Genomic DNA, 18605 nt, shown 5'->3' with positions numbered 1-18605 from the left:
ACTTGGATATACGAACTTCAGTTGCTTATGTATATAGGACCACGTTGTGTCTTCCTTTTATATTTTATATTCCCCTTGCTATAAGAGCCGTGTAACACCCAAATTTCCGATCCGTGGGATAATAAAGGTTTTTTTCTATTCTATTCTCCATTTCTCCAGAAAAGACTGACTGTGTGAAACACATGTGACAGCTCAGAGCAGACACACAGCAGCATCATATTAAACAGTCATTCAGCATCATTTAAAGCATAAACACACAAAAATACACTGGTGTGAGCCCTTTCCCTTTTATCACGGCAAAAACTTCTAAATAAAGTGAGAGAGAGAAAAGTTGTGTGTCCACCAGGGGGATCCACAGCTTCACTCTCAGGTCACCATCACTGATCCACCAGCATGAACATCATCACAAACATCTCTGACTGTGTCCAATAAAACCCTTCCTTCCTCCTTCTGCTGGTGGTCACTGTGTACCTTTTACCCCTCAGAGGTCAGAGGTCACATCAAAGTGACTACTAAACCACCAGGTGAGCTTTACTCATGCTTCATGTGCAACTTTAAGGTGTGCTTTGACCCCGCCCACCTCCAAATGCTGCGCCAGTGTTTCTGAAATCAGTGTGTAGATGATGGTCTACATTTCCTCTCCTCATCCTGTGGATTTATTTACTTTATTATTTATTTTATTATTGATTGATTGATTTTTTTATTATTATTAATAACAATAAATGCTATTTTATCATCTATTAACTATGCCTTTGAAATCATTTCAAAGCGGTTCGGTTGAACACTCAATGACATCTGAGTGTTCATGGCTCCTCAGACCGGAGCCATGGACGTTTGTCCCATCTTCTCCATTCAGAATGTCAGCATGGACAACTGGCGCAGATGCTGCATGTGCCTGGTGAGGCTCAGCTCAATTAATATTACAGTAAAAACACTCATTTCTACCTGTTCTGCTCAGATTCTCTGAATATCATTAAGTGCACCTGCAGCATGTAAACAAAAAGACATGTTGATTTCAAATAAAGTAAAATGAGAGGTTTATTGTCTTTTACTGGTGGTCTCTTAAAACACCAGGGGGTTATTTCGGTCTTTAGTCTCATTTTTCTGCCAAACACCAGCTGCAGCAGCAAAGCTGTAAATAAGCTTGTTTGTCATGTTGCATTTCTGGTCTCAGGTAGCAACTAAAGCTTCAGAAACAGCTGTTTTTGGAGCGTACTACAACGTCACAATCAACCTCAAAGACATTACAGACAAAGCCCTCAGAGCTGCTGTAAGTGTGTCCACGAGCTTCTTCATGCATGCTGTTGATGTGCTCTGCTCGTGAATAACTAGTCTTTGTTTCTGCTGCAGACTCACAGGAGAGTGTCAGAGCTGCAACATTACATGTGTTACAAAGAAAAACAGAAGTCTAAACACTGACAAAAACTTCAGAATAAAGGGGTGACTTGAAGTGGTAAGGTTTTTTATTTTGTTCACTTCTTTAATTTCACGGTTTCAAAAATTATGGTTCTGGTTTTCCTCATGGAAACACTCTCATGACTCATCGAGTGACGCCACTGATTGGCCAATTGCTGGCATGCAATCTGCTGATGTCACATTTTCGGATCACCTCAAATCACTTGGAACCCCGGTGGAGTAGGTACTAAAAAGTACCTGGTACCAGGTACTACCACCTAATGAGCCAAACTCTGAACCTCCACCATCACCCTTCACTGTTTCCCCCACCTCACCTATACACGAAGTCTTGCCCACATTATTAATTATTATTCTTCTTCTGTGGAATAATCTCCCCCTACACATCAGACAGGCTCCTGCTGACAATCTTTTTAAATCTCATCTAAAAACACATTTGTATTCACTGGCCTGTAATACAGCATGAGAATATTTAGTATTTTGTACTAATATTATAAGTTACTTGGTACTAGTTATTATGTAGTTATTTTGTACTTCTGTACAGTACTTTGGTCATTGTTGCTGTTGTAATTAAATGTACTATATAAATAAATAACTGAAATAAATAAACAAAACATTAACACTCGGACATTGTTGGACACTGTTGTGTATATAAGATTTTGATCTTTTGGTCTTTTATGTTGTTTTGGTGTAACACTGAGGGCTAAGGGAACACTGCAATTTCAAATTCCTGTGTGTGATCTGTACACTGGTTTTCTGACTTTGACTTGAGCTGACATTGTACTGGTGGAAAAGGACTGAGATCTTCCAGAAATGACCTGGGAGGGAACAGCTGAAAGTAGTGTTCACATAGTCACAAAACAAAGCTGATGAAATACTTAAGTACATGAGATTTTAGGCTACATCTCATTTAAAACACAACATGTGAATACACACAAAGAAACAAACAATAATGGCCACATCAGCTGCTAGCACAGATGACACAAACTTGTCAGATTAACAGAAGATCCTGTTCAGCAATCACAGATTTGCACTTGTTTAAGTCACACTTCAGTTTTTGCATCATATTTTTAAAATCAGTGAATGTTTTAACTTCAGAGTGCAGGTAAAATGTGGAAAAGGCTGAAAAGTAACAAAGACTATATTATATTACACAGAGGAACAAAACGGTGAGCAGGTCAATACTCCAGAATATATTATCAATGAATTCAGTACTGTTCAGCTGGGATAGGCTGAACGTTAGAAATCATTTCTATGATTTGATTGAATTCATGAATCTGAAAACGTGTTCCTGAGTGAAAGACATAGACATGTACAGACTGAACTCTCTGTTCAACAGTCAGAGTGTTTCTCTAACAGGAGGACACTCTTTACACTCAACTCAGCACAGACACACTGAAGAACCATAACCAACTCTAAACCCAGGATAAAGAGGTTCAATGAATGTGGTGTTGAAGGTGTGGAGGTGGATCAAAGTGTCAGAGGAGACTCTGTAAAAGGACAGAGTGCCAGCAGGACAGTCCACATACACTGCTACTCTGTTAGAGATGGAGGAGGAGGAGGAGGAGGAGGAGATGGATGTTACTCTCTTACTGTGCAACACAGAATGAGGACCATCATCAGCGCAGCTCAGACTCCAGGACTGATCGTTGAGTCCAAACCTACTGTCAAAACTGCCTCCTTTCCTTCGGATTTTTCTGTAACTCACTGATATGAAAACATTTCCTCTCCACTCGACCTCCCAGTAACAGCGACCAGTCAGAGGATCTTTGCAGAGTAGCTGAAGAACATCAAATCTGTCTGGATGATCAGGATATGACTGAACCTCCTTCACATGTGTCACCTTCCTGTTGTTGTCAGACAGTTTGAGGTTTGTGTGTGCTGTGTTTGTGTCGATTGTGAGTTGACAGGAATCTGATGGAGAGAACAAACACAATCCAGCTGTAGTTACTGATCCATCATCTGTTCATTGATTGACACTTTGATGATGACTCCTGACATCAGAGATGTGAATCAGTGATGTGACAGTTTGAAGATGGTTGAATGTGTGCTGCTTTGTTTTCATGAATTACATTAAAAACACACTTACACTTCCTCAGACCTGGTGTCAACCATTGGACTCCAGCAGGCTCCACCCTGAAAGAAGGAGGGGGGTCAAACCAGCACAGTCTCTTTCAGCATGCACACATGGACATTACATCGCCCTCACACACATACTGTTAGACACTGATAAAGGAACAGTCTAACATTTTAGTGATCAGTGTATTGATAATAATAAGCACATTTCAAGTGGAGAAAATATTGTGTGATCATCATGATCCTCTAGCTGCTGTGACACTTTACTTTTAAAGAGCTGCTGTTTTAGTCAGGAGAGAATAATCCACACGTCATTTATTAGCACCATGTATTAGAAGATAAATGTGATATAAATGTTTTTTCTTGCTGCTGCCTGAAAACTTGCAAAGCTCAGAGGAAGAGGTTCCCACTTCATCAGCCTCTAAAATCATGTATCCATCCTCTTCCGCTTATCCTTGTCAGGGTTGTGGGGGGACTAGAGCCTACCCGAGCTACCATAGAGTGAGAGGCAGGGTGCACCCTGGACAGGTCACCAGTCTGTCGCAGGGCTAACACATAGAGACAGACAACCATTTACACCTACGGGCAACTTAGAGTCACCAATTAACCCAACCACTAAAATCAGTAGTTTTTCTGAGTTAATCAGATATCTCCTAAATACGGCATGTTCACCTGAAAGCCCGACTTTATGGTAGCAATGAGTTCCTCTCCTTAGTTTAATCAGTTTGATCTGGTTTAGTTTTCAAACTTTTGAAGATGCTGGTGTTTTTGTTTCTTGAGTCACCGTCTAACAGCCTGAATACATTTTAGAAACATCATCTCTCTGTGTCTCTCCCTGGAATCAGAGCAGAGCTTCAGCAGCTTCTCTAATTAAGACCTCTTCATAAACGTAGTCCTGCCTCCTCCATTAGGAAGTTACAGTTGCCAGAAACACCACCACAAACCACCTGAAGATATTTAAAGTTGGTTCTTTGTTAAGTTGTTTGGCACGTCCCTTGAGTTAGGTGTCTGTTCTATGTTGGATTGATTCATGGGTCAGAGCTAAGAGGGTGAACAAGCAAAACAAGTCTTTCCTCTGAAAGTGGTGAGGTACAAGGACTGGACTGGAAAAGAGTAATGTGCAAATGTGCAAAGAAGAACTTTGAAAGACCTTCAGAAAGCTGAAGAACTATAGCTCATGACCACAGAAATTATAAGAAAGTCCAGACAGTTACATCTAACAATATCAAGCAATTACATCTGCTCTCAAAGAGCTCAAGTTACTGACAGCTCACCTCTCTGCAGCAGATGCCTGTTGGCCTTTAAATTCAAAGGGAATCTCTTTGGAACAGACACTCTTAAAAGACAAACTGCTGGAATCTGAATCTGAACCAGAACCAAGTTCAGGTTCAGGTCCAGGTCCAAGTTCAGGTTCAGGTTCAGGTCCAGGTCCAGATACAGGTTGGTTCCTGTGAATAATGATGGAGCAGTGATATGAGTGCTGAGCTGTGACATGGGGAAGAGTCATAGACAGTTAGAGATGCTCATCTCACCTCTGATCTTGCTGTCTCCCCACCCATTGATCCATGCTGCTGAATTCACATCCACAGCAGCTCACACACACTTTCTACCTTCACCTGCAGAGGAAACACAAATCATTCATGTGCACATCAACTGAAATCCTCCTTTCCATCATGTGTGCTGTCCAAATATCAGCTGCTTCTTTTCTGCTTCGTCTCAGTGTCAGCTGAATGCAGTCAGACAGCAGTGTGAGGCAGAGGAAGCTGCCATCAACTGCTCTACGTCTACTATCAATCCACTGTATGGAGCCATGAAGCACACACGATGCATTCACTGACACACACTGATTCACTGTGACTGGAAGCTTCAGTCCATTCAGTCAGTTCAACATGTCATTTCAGCTGATCCAGCCATCTGCTTGAATAAGCCACTATGATAACTACAACAACAATAAAATAAATAAAGATTTTGGTCATACCACACAGCAGATCCAGAGGCTTCAGCACACCTTGTTCCATCCTTCTCTAAGTCAAGTCATTAAAAGTCATCTTTTAAACTTTAAGTGTTAGTAAAATTAAGCTCTTAATGTTCATCTGTTCTACTGTTTATTAAGAAAAGAACAAGTAACCAGAATATAATGGGGGGCTAATGATGAACAAAACAACAAAAAAAATATTCTGAGATTACTTTTTTGTATTTATTTCTATGAATAAATGAGTAATTTCCTAAAACTCAAAGAGTTATAAAACATAAAATGCTGAAATTTGTGATCCAAAACAAAAGTGTTAAAGATCTGATAAAACTACTAAGAGAAATATGTAAATTCATTGGTATTTCCACCTGGGGGTCTACAGTACATGGGTTAATGTTGGGTTTTACAAGATGGTCATATGTTAACTTTGACAACACTAACATCTACTTTAAGGAGTGAGAAGTAAATGCATCACAGAAGCTAAATTTATTTAAATAAATTACAACTGATTTGCATAAGGTTGATACAGATGTTCCAAAGAGGCTCCATGAGATGCTTCACACTAAGTTCACTTCCTGTCTGCAATGTGATTGTAGTTTTTTATTACCTGAGCTAATGTGAATGTGGTAAAAGCACTGCAACTAAAGTTTTCTGTCATTTCTTTGAGAAAAGAAAAACTGAAAAGTTCTAAACTCCTTAAAATGTTGGTATTATGTAACAGAGTCACACAGACATCATATGTTAAAGGAACGGTCCTCCAGCCTGTAAACACTGTCATAGATGACAGAGGACTGAAAAAATAAGGGGCAATAGTAAATAAAACAAAAAATGTCATTTGATTTATTCTAAACTGGAAAATATTTTCTCTCCACCATTTTGATGACTAACAGTCTCATTTCTAGGTGACTGTTGTTGTAATTCGATGTATAAATAAAACTGAACTGGAACTTCTGCTGTACAAGCTAAGAGGTCCTCTCATGTGTAATGACACGAAAGAACAACTTACATTTCACCATAACCCTTACTGAAGAAAGGGCAGTTTGGAAATTTAAATGACAATTCCTGTACATTACTCTAAAATCAGTGCTGTGAAGGTGATTTTAAGATCACGACCTGATTTAAAACAGAATCTAACATAAGTATTCTGAGATATTGAGGGTGTATGGCAAACGTGCTCACAGGATAGCAAAAATGTAAAACAAGCTCTTCTTGTTTCCTTGGCACAATAAGAAAACACAACAAAGAATGTGCCCCTATGAAAGACAAAGTGTCACTGCTTCCTTGTTTTACATGCAAACTCAGGTGAGAGCTGCCAGACTCTTAGTTAAGTTGCTGCTGACCTTCAACTAACTCTGCTGCTGCTCTGATCACAGACAGTGATGCAGCAGAACTAACCTGCACACAGCTGATGTTAGCCAGGAAAAGATTGCAGACTGACTTTAATGGAGAGACCAGAAATTAAAACACACACAGCATGTTGTGTGAAGAAATCAAACACGAGCTGAACAAACAGTAAAGTTCCTTAAGTTAAACTGTTAAAGGAGGAAACAAAGCAAACTTGCAGTTTCTTCAAACACAAACATGAACAACAAGCTCCACTCCACACCTAGACACTGAACACGGACACACAGGAGAGCTGCTTCCTGTAAGGAGGCGGGACTCCACCTGAAGTTTAGCACTGGTATCAGGGTCAGGAGTCAGATTTTCACAATAAGAGCACGTTGCTTTTGACTTGATTTTATACTTGTCCTGTTGTTCAGTATATAAGATAATTTCTTCTTGGACTCTTCTGGATTCTTTTATTTCCATCTTCTTCAGCTTAGATACAGAATAGAATGAAATATCCCTTTAGTGTCGTTGTGCATGTACAATGAAATTGTGGGTGCTCCGCACCAACTGTACTGCAATAAAATATAAATAGTAGACAGGACTAAATAATTGAACAGAGAAAAATATACAAAACAAGAGAGAAGACACACGTTAGAGAACAGGTTGCAAAGTGTTTGCAAGTACTGGAAATATTCCAAAGTATAAGAATACATGGTACCGTACAATCAACACAGTCCAGGTGTCGTTTCCTATTTTAGCATGACTTTAGTGTATTTATTTACCCCAAATTTCCCTCATTTTTAAAGCAGTTTGGACTCCTTGTAATGTATTTTACGGATTTTTTCCCAATATAAATCAGTAGAGTTACGTAAACATGCTGGCATTTAAAGGGTTGGAAAAAAAAATCGGATTAATATTTGATATTTATACAGTACTGTGCAGAAGTTTGAGGCAGGTGTGGAAAAATGCTGTAAACAAAGAATGCTTTCAGAAATATAAATAATTGTTTCTTTGCCCTAAATCTATTCTGCAGCAGGACAACGGCCCCAAACATACAGCCAAAGTCATTAAGAACTATCTTCAGCATGAAGAAGAACAAGAAGTACTGGTATAGCCCCCACAGAGCCCCGATCTCAACATCATCGAGTGTGTCTGGGATTACACGAAGAGACAGAAGGATGTGAGGAAGCCTACATCCACAGAAGATCTGTGGTTAGTTTTCCAAGATGTTTGGAACAACCTACCGGCCGAGTTCCTTCAGCAACTGTGTGCAAGTGTACCTAGAAGAATTCATGGGTGGTCACACCAAGTACTGATGAGATTTAGATTTCTCTTTTGTTCATTAACTGCATTTTGTTGATTGATGAAAATAAATGATAAACACTTTTTGAAAGCATTCTTTGTTTACAGCAATTCTTCCTCACCTGCCTAAAACTTTTGCTCAGTACTGTAGTTCAGGCTTGGGTAGTTTTAAAAGATTTGTCATTTAAATTGATAAAAAATAAATAAATAAATAAATAAATAGAATTTTCAATAAAAAACAGAAACCCACAAAACAAACAAGGGAAACAATATTACAATTTAATATTTTTAGAGTGGTTTTGGGCAAGGGGCTTTTTTTGTGTTTGGGGTAAAACGAGTCAGGATTTTTAAGGGTTAGTGAAGACATGAACTGAAAGCAACATACTTGATCCTGCTGTCTCCTGCACGCGTACAGTGTCTGAATATAAAAGCTCAGCTGTTTCTCAGTCACATGATCGTCCTCTGTCTCTCCACTCTGGCTGGAGATTGATGTAAAGTGGCTCAGATCAGTGAAACTACTGCATGATAACCTGGATTCAAAGAGAAAAACGCATTTCCATGTTTGTCAGTGAAAATATTTAATGTGAAAGTTGCAGAGACCAGACTCTAAAAAGCTAAAACTCTCCAGTCCCCCCTCCTCACCCACCCACACACACTCACACACACTCACACACACTCACACACACCCACTACACCCAGAATATCTTTACAGTATTAACAGAAAAACCAAAATTAAAACACAAACAGGAAAAATGTGCAAACAATAACAATGAAAGTGAGACAATAATTAAGGATAAAGAGAGAGAGGAAAGCTGTGGTTATTAATGTGTCCACCAGAGGGAGCCACAGCTGCCTTCTCTGATCACCATCACTGACCCACCATGAACATCATCACAAACATCTGTCTCCAATGAAACCTTCCTTCTCCTCCTCCTGATGCTCTCTGTGTACCTTTTACCCCTCAGAGGTCAGAGGTTACTTCATTGCGACCACCTTACCACCAGGTGAGCTTTATTCGTGCTTCAGGTTTGCTGTGACCCCGCCCACCTCCAAACACAGTGCCAGTGTTTCTGATCAGTGTGTAGATGATGGTCTACATTTCTTCTCCTCATCCTGTGGATTTATTTACTCAATAAATAACATTAATAATAATAATAATAAATGCTCTTTGATCATCTATAAAAGTATTTAGTCTTTAAATAAAAAAAAGAGTCCAGCTCAGTCTGTGTTCGAGGCCTCGCTCCTATCAAGGATTCAGTAGGAGGAAGATGAGGAGCGTGAGGCTGGTGGTGAGATGAAGGTAACCTGCTGTGAAGCTGGAGCCTGCAGATGAAAGTCCAGGAGTCCTCTGAGCTTCAGAGACGCACTGATCTGCATCTGAAGCAGAGAGTGGAGGAGCTCAGAGGGACACGACAACAAAGCTGTGAACATGCTCAGAGAGGAGGAGGAGCTAACCTGACACAGTGAGCTTGATCGTCTCTTTGAGCTTCAGCTGTGGGATGAAGCAGGTGTAGCTGCTGCTGTCTGACAGCTGCAGGTGCTTCAGGAGGATGGAGAAGTTTCCCTGGTTACAGGCGTGAGGGAAGCTCTGCACTCACCCTCTGAACAGGTGATGCTGGAAGCGAACATAAGGGCTGCTGAGGATGATGTCCAGCACGGTCCGGTCCTCTCTGTCCCTCCAGAAAACACCGACTCTATGAGGCAGGCACAGCACCTCGGGGCAGACGCACTGCAGCAGGACTTCACCTCCAACCAGGGCGCACACATGCACCACACTGCTCACTGACAGACAGAGAAAAATGAGACGCTCTCACCTCACAAAGAGGAAAAAACTGCACTGCATTTAAAACACAACAGAGACAAAGCCTACCCATCTGTCTGATCAGTAACTGTAATCTGATTACTGGACTCTACATAGCAGTGTTGAATTTAAAATCTTCCCGTTTGATGAGAGAACAGAGGGAGACTCACCTGTGTGTGAGACGATGAAGACGAGGCAGGTGACTGCAGCTCTGTGGACACACAGATGATTACAGCACACCTGAGTCAGACTCTCATCACAGCTCAGAGGTGTGTTTGTAGGTTTACTTTGAAAGGTCTGAACTGTGAGCAGACCACATGTTAAAGATTTTACTTTGAAAGGATTCTCAGACTTGCAGGTTCCTCTGTGGGGTCACTGAACGTCTGTGTTAAGAAGTGAAGCGCACAAATGTGAGAAACTGCTGCTTCTTACTGTCAGCCTGTCTGCGTCCCTGAGCTTCATGCTCACCTGTCACAGGTAACTCTGAGAGCTCTCCAACCTCTCTTTGAACCTGAGCAGACAGGTTGAGTGAGGCTGGGAGTGAACACCTGAGGACCTGCTGCACGTCACACCTGTATAAAAGCTCCATGTCCATCCAGCAGGCTCAGCTTCTTCTTCTTCTTCTTCCCTTGCTCTCTAACAGTAGCGGTTTTTGATACGGGTGACACGGGCGGTTGCCCGGGGCGGCATCGTGATGGGGGGCGGCATCACGGGTATCGGCAAAAAAAAAAATCAAAAAAAAAATCAATTGCTCGTACTCATGCTGCCCCGACGTCATGCCAGCGCATATTGGGAATGTCACAGCGGTTTTCTATCGCCCATTTGCTGGGAGTAAGGGTGCCCTCCGTTTGCGAGGTGCGCCTGCTGCGTGCGGCAGAGGGAGGAGAGGGCGGGGCGGCGGGGGATTCTCTGGCTGGCTGGAGCAGCATCTAATAACCAACTCGCAAAATAAAACAAAATAAAACAAAACAACAAACACGAAAACACCAGACATCGTGATACAGACTTATAATTTGCACCGATGTTTTTTCGAAATTCAATACGCGAAAAGTGAGCGCGAGAGCCCTCGGTGCGCCTGCTCGCTGCTGAAGTCAAAGTAAACTTTACTGTCATCTCCGCTACATACAGTCCAGTATATAGAGAGACGAGACGACGAGGCTCCAGTTACAGCAGTGCAAATAAACGAACAATAAATATAGTAGAGTAAGAAAATAAATATATACTTTAGGACTCGGGGTAAATGGATCAATGACAATTTAAAATTTATAATTTACAGTTTGATGATTTAAAGTCTCACACACAAGGGGAGGGGGCCGGCTGCTTCCAAACAGAGCACATTTCATTCATAATGTTGTAAATCCAAGCCAATTATGTATTCATGATTTGAATCCTGGCTTGTGTGAAATCCCAGAAATACACCTTAGACAAAGTGAATCTGTGAACTAAGGTGTAGGTCTATTAGGATATGGTGATCCTCGGGTTGGGGATTTGTGTTCATACTGGAGTGCAAAATTAAAACTAATGGCAGATGGACAAGAAAAGTTCAAAGCCATCAGGTGCTCAGTTTAGAAAAAATAGAAAAGAAGAGGAGGAGAAACGAGCAAAAGATACATGTAAGCAGATGTGTGATTGGATAATGGCAGGTCATCCTGAAACAATCAGAATCAGAATACTTTATTAATCCCTAAGGAAATAATGTGGATTACAGTTGCTCCAATAAGAAATGGTAAAAATAGTAACAGTAACAGACTAAACTCCAAACAATACATTATGTTACAGATTTTAATATTAATGAGTCAGTGTCAATTGTTGATTTGTCCTGTTCTCATTGTATGATGAATTATGATGGCTGTTTGGTAGCCGTTTGCATACAATGCATACTATCTCTCTCTTCATATGTGTGTGTGTGTGTGTGTGTGTGTGTGTGTGTGTGTGTGTGTGTGTGTGTGTGTGTGTGTGTGTGTGTGTGTGTTTCTCTGGCGAAATTCAGTATGGTTCCGACAACAGTTTTATGTTAATGTATAATCCTTAATATGTTTTGTGTGTGGGGGGGGTGGGGGCGCCAGAGGGAGTGTTCGCCCAGGGCGCCAAACAGGCTAGGACCGCCACTGCTCTCTAACCTCAGCTGGCTCCACTCTCACACCAGGCAAACTGCATCTGCACGCCTTTCACAATAAAAGCTCCAACTGCTGGAGCGCCAGACTACACAGCACCAGGTGGAGCTGTGTCTCCACCTGGTGTACACATTGAGAAACAGCTTTACTCTACCCTTAAATGAGTAAACTTATTTAATCTGCTTTAATCAGTGCTGTGAATGTTAACAAAAATAATCCACTCCAATCCTCAGTTCTTTACTTCATTTATTTTTTTTTTTATATTGGTAACAAGTAAAATCCAACTCATACGCATGTATATGAAGTAAAGACTGGATTACATAAACACTCACTGACTTTCAGCCACCCATGAAAGTCCTTTATGGGGGAGATAAAGGATGGTTTGTGGAGTTTTTAGAGATGCTTTTAAATTATTTTTTTTTTTTAAAGCGCCTTCATTCAGTTTAAAATGGCTCAACTCCATGCTCACATTTCCACGGAAAAAGACATTCCGGACATTCAGGAGTGGTCCATACTGTGTTCCTGTGAAACCTGGCTGGGGGAGAGGATAGGGGAGACCGGGGATAGTTGTAACATTTTTGACATTTCTGTCTGTAACTTGGAGCTCTTTTAAGGTAGTGCATTGAAAATTTAATGCAAAGTATTTACATGTCTCTGCTATTAAATAGTGCAGCTATTTTCTCTGCAGCACAATTACCCATTGCATGGTATGGTCTCAAACACAAAGAGTGAAATGTTACAATTAACCCCATAGTCTGGGTTAGTTGTAACATATCCTGGGGTGAAATGTAACACAATGAAATAAGGGTACTAACAAAACATTAACATGTAATCTTTGTTTATTCAACACATGAATGCACTTAGAGCCATTTATGTAGCTGTGTGTGTGTGTGTGTGTGACAGAATGCAGAAATCTAGCTTTTGAACATATTCCAACCCCCCAAAAAAGACAAATGATGGAATTTTCTGCAACTGAATATTTCATTAATTTTGGTTGGTCTTCCTTGAGTTTGGCCTCATTGGCTCAGTGGGCATTATAACCTACAACTCTTGCACCAACTTTTGAACATAACAATGAAGCTGAAAAAATGGAGTTGTGCACCAGCATCGCAATTCCATTACTTTTTATCATGGCTTACCTTGGTGTGGTTTGCAAAGTGCTTCAGAAAGATGAGGAAATCTGTTTCTTGCACCCATCCTGATTTATTTCCACTACCAATACTTCCTACTGGTCCATCTCTGACACAGTGGTCTGCATAATGTATGTGTGGGAACACAAACAGTGGAGGAATTGTGTTGCCAGTGGCATTAACCGCATATACAGAGGCGACCAGTGAACCTCTCTCTGCTGATGTCGTTGCCCCAACTTGTTTAATATAAGTTAAAGTAATAGTGTGGTAAGTTGTAACATCTGCACTATTGTTACAACTAACCCAGACTGTTGTTGCTACAACTGACCCAGACTCCTATAGCCATGAACTAGCTAACAATACAGCCAATGGCTAAAACATTAGCACAGGAGACCTACACAGAATATATCCCCATAGACATACAAATAACATAATTTAAGTTTGATGCATTTAACTGCGAAGCAGATAATGCTATTAGAAATTGAAATAAAGTAGAAAAACTTACTTTTGGGCATAAAAATTACTTTTTTTCATATTAAATTGTCTGTGTTTGAAAAAATGTGCTGATTTTTCACATGTGATAGCAGAACTGAATTGGGCATGCACAGGATGAATCACATCATTTGAAACTTAGCCCTGATTGGAGAAATTGGAAGTGTTACAACTGACCCACGTTACAACTATCCCCGGTCTCCCCTACTAGGGCTGGGTATCGTCACTGATTTCTAGAATCGATTCAATTCCGATTCACAAGGTCCCAAATCGATTTGATGCACGATTCGATTTAATTCAATTGGATTCAATTCGATTTAAATCTGGGAAATTTTGACAGTCAGAAATATTATAATTCAGATCAGTACATTTACATATTTTTGTATCAATAAAAAGGAAGCTGACACACGCAAGACTTTATCAAAGGTGTGAGCGTCACAGCAGATGCCTTTGTGTCAAAGTAGCTGAAGATAAAACACAGAAAAACATGAAGGTGAATATTCCTGGCCTGAGATTTTATAAAAATATTCTGCAGTACATCAAAAACAAAAGAAAACCATTAATCAACATATGAACGTTACCTCTGACGTTACAGCGGTGTTATTAGAGACATGGCTAAGCGTTTTGCATTTTGCATAATTTTAAAAAGTTTAAATTTGTTCAGTATTGAACGGCAGAAATTAGGTTTTCTTTTCAGAAGTATGTAAAACGAAAAAAACAACAACAAAAAAAACAGCGTTTGACAGCGCTGTAAACAACGATAGGCTTGTGCATAACAAGCAAGCGAATAATGAAGAAAACAGATTTTTAGACGGGAAACTGTTCTTGAAGTACAGAGAGAGAGCGAGAGAGCTGTGCATCCTGGTGGAAGCAAAACAGTAAAAGTCAGAGTTGTTGTTGTTTATGTGAAGCGTAGTTTGGATCTTCTTTTGCTGCTGGTTCGGTCAATATTGTTTGGAGAGAGATAAAACTAACAGCTTTAGAATCAGCGCAAAAAGGGCGTGAACACAAAGCGCGGACCCGCCGACAGATCAGAATCAGCCAGCTGTCGGCTTTCAGCCCCTACCGTGTCCGTGCAGTCAGGTGAGAAAGGCGACGTCTCACTGATCCGCGCTGTGTGTTTACGTCTTTGTGCAGAATCCGTGTACCTGCTCTCACTTACTGTCATAGCTGTTTGGTGGTTGATGAAATTTTGTGAGATTTCACCTGAGATTCTGGCATTTCTGGCAAAATAAATTTATATTAAAAAATCGATTCAGGATTTTAATGAATCGATTTTACGTTATCCAAGCCAGAATCGATTTTAATCGATAAATCGATTATAAAAACCCACCCCTAGAGGATACCTGATACGGCAATAACACCACGCGCCACGGACAGCGGCAAGATCCGCGGCGGTGGAACGGCCGCCCTCGTCAAGCAAATCCTGTCCTAAAAATGTGGAATTTCTGAATCTGAGGTCCAGACCTTTTTATTTGCCCAGAGAACTGCAGTGCACTATTGTGAGTGCCGTGTATATTACCCTCATCCGCTAATGAGGAGGCTGCACTGAAAAGGCTGCACGACATGATCAGCAAGCACGAAAAAAACCCAAAAAAAAAAAAAAAAAACCAAACTGCATCAGTTTGTAACCTTCCCCACCAGGGGAAATAAAACACTGGATCACTGTTACAGCAACATCAAAAATGCCTTCTCAGCTGTACCAAATCAGGGCTCTGGTAGACAATGTTCTTGTCTATGGCAAGGAAAACAACCTCATCCTCAACACGGACAAGACCAAGGAATTAATACTGGACTTCAGGAAGAACCTCCCTCCCCTGCAGCCTCTTATCATCAAAGGAAAGGAGGTGGAGAGGGCCAACGGCCACAGATTCCTGGGACTGCAGGTTACATCAGACCTGAGCTGGAGTCTCAACACCACAGCAACAGTGACAAAAGCCCAGCAAAGGCTTTATTTCATTCAGCTGCTCAGGAAAGCTGGCATGAACCACCGCCCTCTCACGCAGGCCTACAGAGGACTGCCGAAAAAGAGCAGAGAGAATTATCAGGGACTCACACCATCCAGCTCACCCTCTGCTCAAACACAAAAACCGTACGTACAATCTGAGACACAACAGAGAGGTAGACTTGTAGTCAAGACCGCCTAATCCGAGACCAAGACAAGACCAAGACCAGAGGGTATCAAGACCAAGACAAAGACCAAGACCAGAGGGTATCGAGACCAAGACAAGACCAAGACCAAGACCAAGTTGAGACGAGACCAAGACCGAGACCGAGTCGAGACGAGACCAAGACCAAAACCAAGACCGAGACAAAAAAAGTCTTTAAACTGCAGCCAGATGCTGCTTCGTTTACAGGTGTCAGGCATATTTATGTGTTTTTGCTTTCACACAGCCCTCCTCACCGCTGTCTACTGTCTCACTCACTTACTGAGAGGACAGACGCACGCTCCACTTGACTGTCGCGTCTCTCACCCTCTCTGTTTTTCACATAATGATATTATCCTATATCCTCGCATGTGATTGGCAACAATATGGAGGGATTGGAGCATAACTGAGCCACTGTGTGAGAGCTGAGCAGCGAAAGGAAATTAAGTGAGGGTAGAAATGACTGAAAGATTATTAGGCTCTGTTTTGAGTTTTGTTCAAAAAAGAATGACTTCATATAGGAAAAAAAATAAATATCACATATGCAGGACATCTTAAACTAGTTTTTTAATTAAGCAGCAAGGCAGAATAAAGTCGGGCCTGTATCAAGACACAGGGACTAAACCCCAATTCAACCAGACCCAGAACTGATCCGGAATTAAAACAGGACTACAACAGTTCAAAATCAGGACTACTTAGGACTTAACCAAGACAGAACCAGAATCAGAACTAGATGATAGTAGCACTGAAAATCATCATAGACCTGCACTACACTTATTTTTTTTAATTCTACCAAAGTACACTATTTAGATTGAGAAAAGTTTATATAATTATTTAGCCTTGTTGTGCAAACAAGCCTGCATAACTTAATAAATATAGAATTTGAAAAGTAACAAATGGTATCTAAAAAGAAACAGGTACTAGATACATGTTCTGATGAGTTTTGGCAAACAACCATTTCACTAACATGTGTGTCTCACCTGCTCTTGTTCCATCTTTGTTCTGTCCTCATTCTCCATCTCCCTCTCTGTTCCTCTCTGTCCCTCTCTGCTCCTCTCTCTCCCTCTTTGTGCTGACAATCAAGCCAAACACCAACATCATCAAATATACAGTTGAAACCAGATATTTACATACTCTTCAGATAAAAACACAAACACTTTTTTTTAATTGTAACATCAAATCAGACTAAATGTTTATTTTTTAGATTGATAAATATAAAAACATATTTGTTAACTTTAAGAGTAAAGAGAAAACTATATGTATTTCTTAATTGCAAATGGCACCAAATTGTATTCAAAATTGAGCCACACTTATGTAGCTCCACAATTCTGTTCCTGGTGTTTTGGTTGACATCTCTTGATTTTCACATGTCACAGAAACAGGCTCTGTGTTTTGCCTTATATGCATCCACAGGTGTGCCACCAATTTACTCACATGGACTCTACTAACCTATCAGAAGCTTCTTAAGCTCAGAATGGAATCGTCTGGAGTTTTTCTTATTAATTAACAATAAACTTGGTGTATATGTTCTCCTAAATTTGATGAAAGGGATAAAATAGACAGCTCTGTCTCTCTTTATTCTGTCATTAAACTAATTCAAAGATATTTCAACATTTATTTATCTAAAACAAAAGTTTACTCTAAATTAATGTTTAACAGTAAAAAATAGTTTTTATGTTTTCTACCTAAAGTGCATGTAAATATCTGGTTCCATCTGTGAATATACTGCTGTGTATTGAAATTTCTCTTGTTTTGCATAGATATACTGAACAACATACAAAGCATAATATATAAAATAACATCTACCTGAGTTTTTTCTTTGAAAGAAGCTTCTTATGTCCATTGTTGTGTTCATCAGTACACAACTGAAACCGATTTAGAGAGTTTGTTTAGCCGTGGAGGGTAACAACTGAAAATATGAAATGTAAGCTAAGGCTCTCTAAAAAATCAGCACTGTTGTTCGGCTTTTTATTTATCCATTTGTTGATTCACTCGAAGAGCAAGTAACGCAACCAACTGATCAGTTTGATATCAATCGTTTGTGATACACCGTCATATTTACAGTATTAGTTCAGTACGAATGATTTGCTTTGGTACCTGGTCAAACTTAAGCTGTCCTCTGTCTGCAGCAAACTCGCAGGCAGCAGCTTCTCCCCCCTCGCTCACATGCGTGCTGTGCTCAGTCGCCTACTGCCTGAGCTCGGATCATACCAAAATTAGGGGGAATTTACGACGGTGCCCCATGCTTCTGAAAAAATGACCCGGGCTTAAGCCCAGTAAGCCACCCCCCCGCTCCGCTAATGGTTGACTCCAAATCTCCCGAACACTATGTCGATTTGAGAACGGAAGACCGATACCCCCCTCCCCTATATTATGGGCAGAAATCTGTGCCATCAGAAACTGAATTTGAATAAGTTAAATTTGAATTTGAATTACTCGGATTGAATCTGAATTGTAACTTGAATGAAAGCTTTTGAAAACTGAATTTGAATTAGTCTAATTTGAAATTGAATTTATGGTTTGAAAATGAATTGATTTGCTTTGAAACTGCATTTTATCCTTTAAAAATTCAGCTCTCGAATAATTTCAGATTCACTTCTCACCATTCAGTTTCAGTTCTACAATTCAATTTCAGTTCCAAAATTCAGTTTTTGGGACTTACATCCGGTTCGGTTCAAGCGCAGATTAATAGAACTACAGACTGATAGCGTTACTGACGGAATCTACAGCGTCTTGAGCTGAATTAAGACTTCAGAAGTCATTCGTCATGTCGAATGACCAGCGGATAAAGTCTCAGGTTGGTAATAAATGTATTACATGTATAAGAAC

At 40.4% G+C, this 18605-nt stretch overlaps 1 long non-coding RNA gene across 3 annotated transcripts; it reads right to left on the bottom strand.

The window, feature by feature from the left end:
* Positions 1 to 3507: 3507 nt before the first annotated feature.
* Positions 3508 to 17931, bottom strand: LOC120436392. Of its 3 annotated transcripts, none has more exons than XR_005610379.1 (7): positions 17874 to 17931; positions 10064 to 10104; positions 9548 to 9874; positions 8478 to 9469; positions 5022 to 5105; positions 4764 to 4937; positions 3508 to 3549 (listed from the first exon to the last, which is right to left on the bottom strand). It is a non-coding gene; the product is annotated as an uncharacterized LOC120436392 (long non-coding RNA). The 3 variants fall into 3 exon arrangements; XR_005610380.1 differs by lacking the exon at positions 17874 to 17931 and adding an exon at positions 17583 to 17635; XR_005610378.1 differs by lacking the exon at positions 17874 to 17931 and adding an exon at positions 16757 to 16818.
* Positions 17932 to 18605: the final 674 nt, after the last annotated feature.

This window comes from Oreochromis aureus, linkage group 23 (assembly GCF_013358895.1).
Source record: "Oreochromis aureus strain Israel breed Guangdong linkage group 23, ZZ_aureus, whole genome shotgun sequence".
In the NCBI taxonomy this organism is placed as follows: domain Eukaryota; kingdom Metazoa; phylum Chordata; class Actinopteri; order Cichliformes; family Cichlidae; genus Oreochromis; species Oreochromis aureus.
Note: the sequence above shows the minus strand (reverse complement) of the source record. Positions and strands in the feature narration are given on the sequence as shown.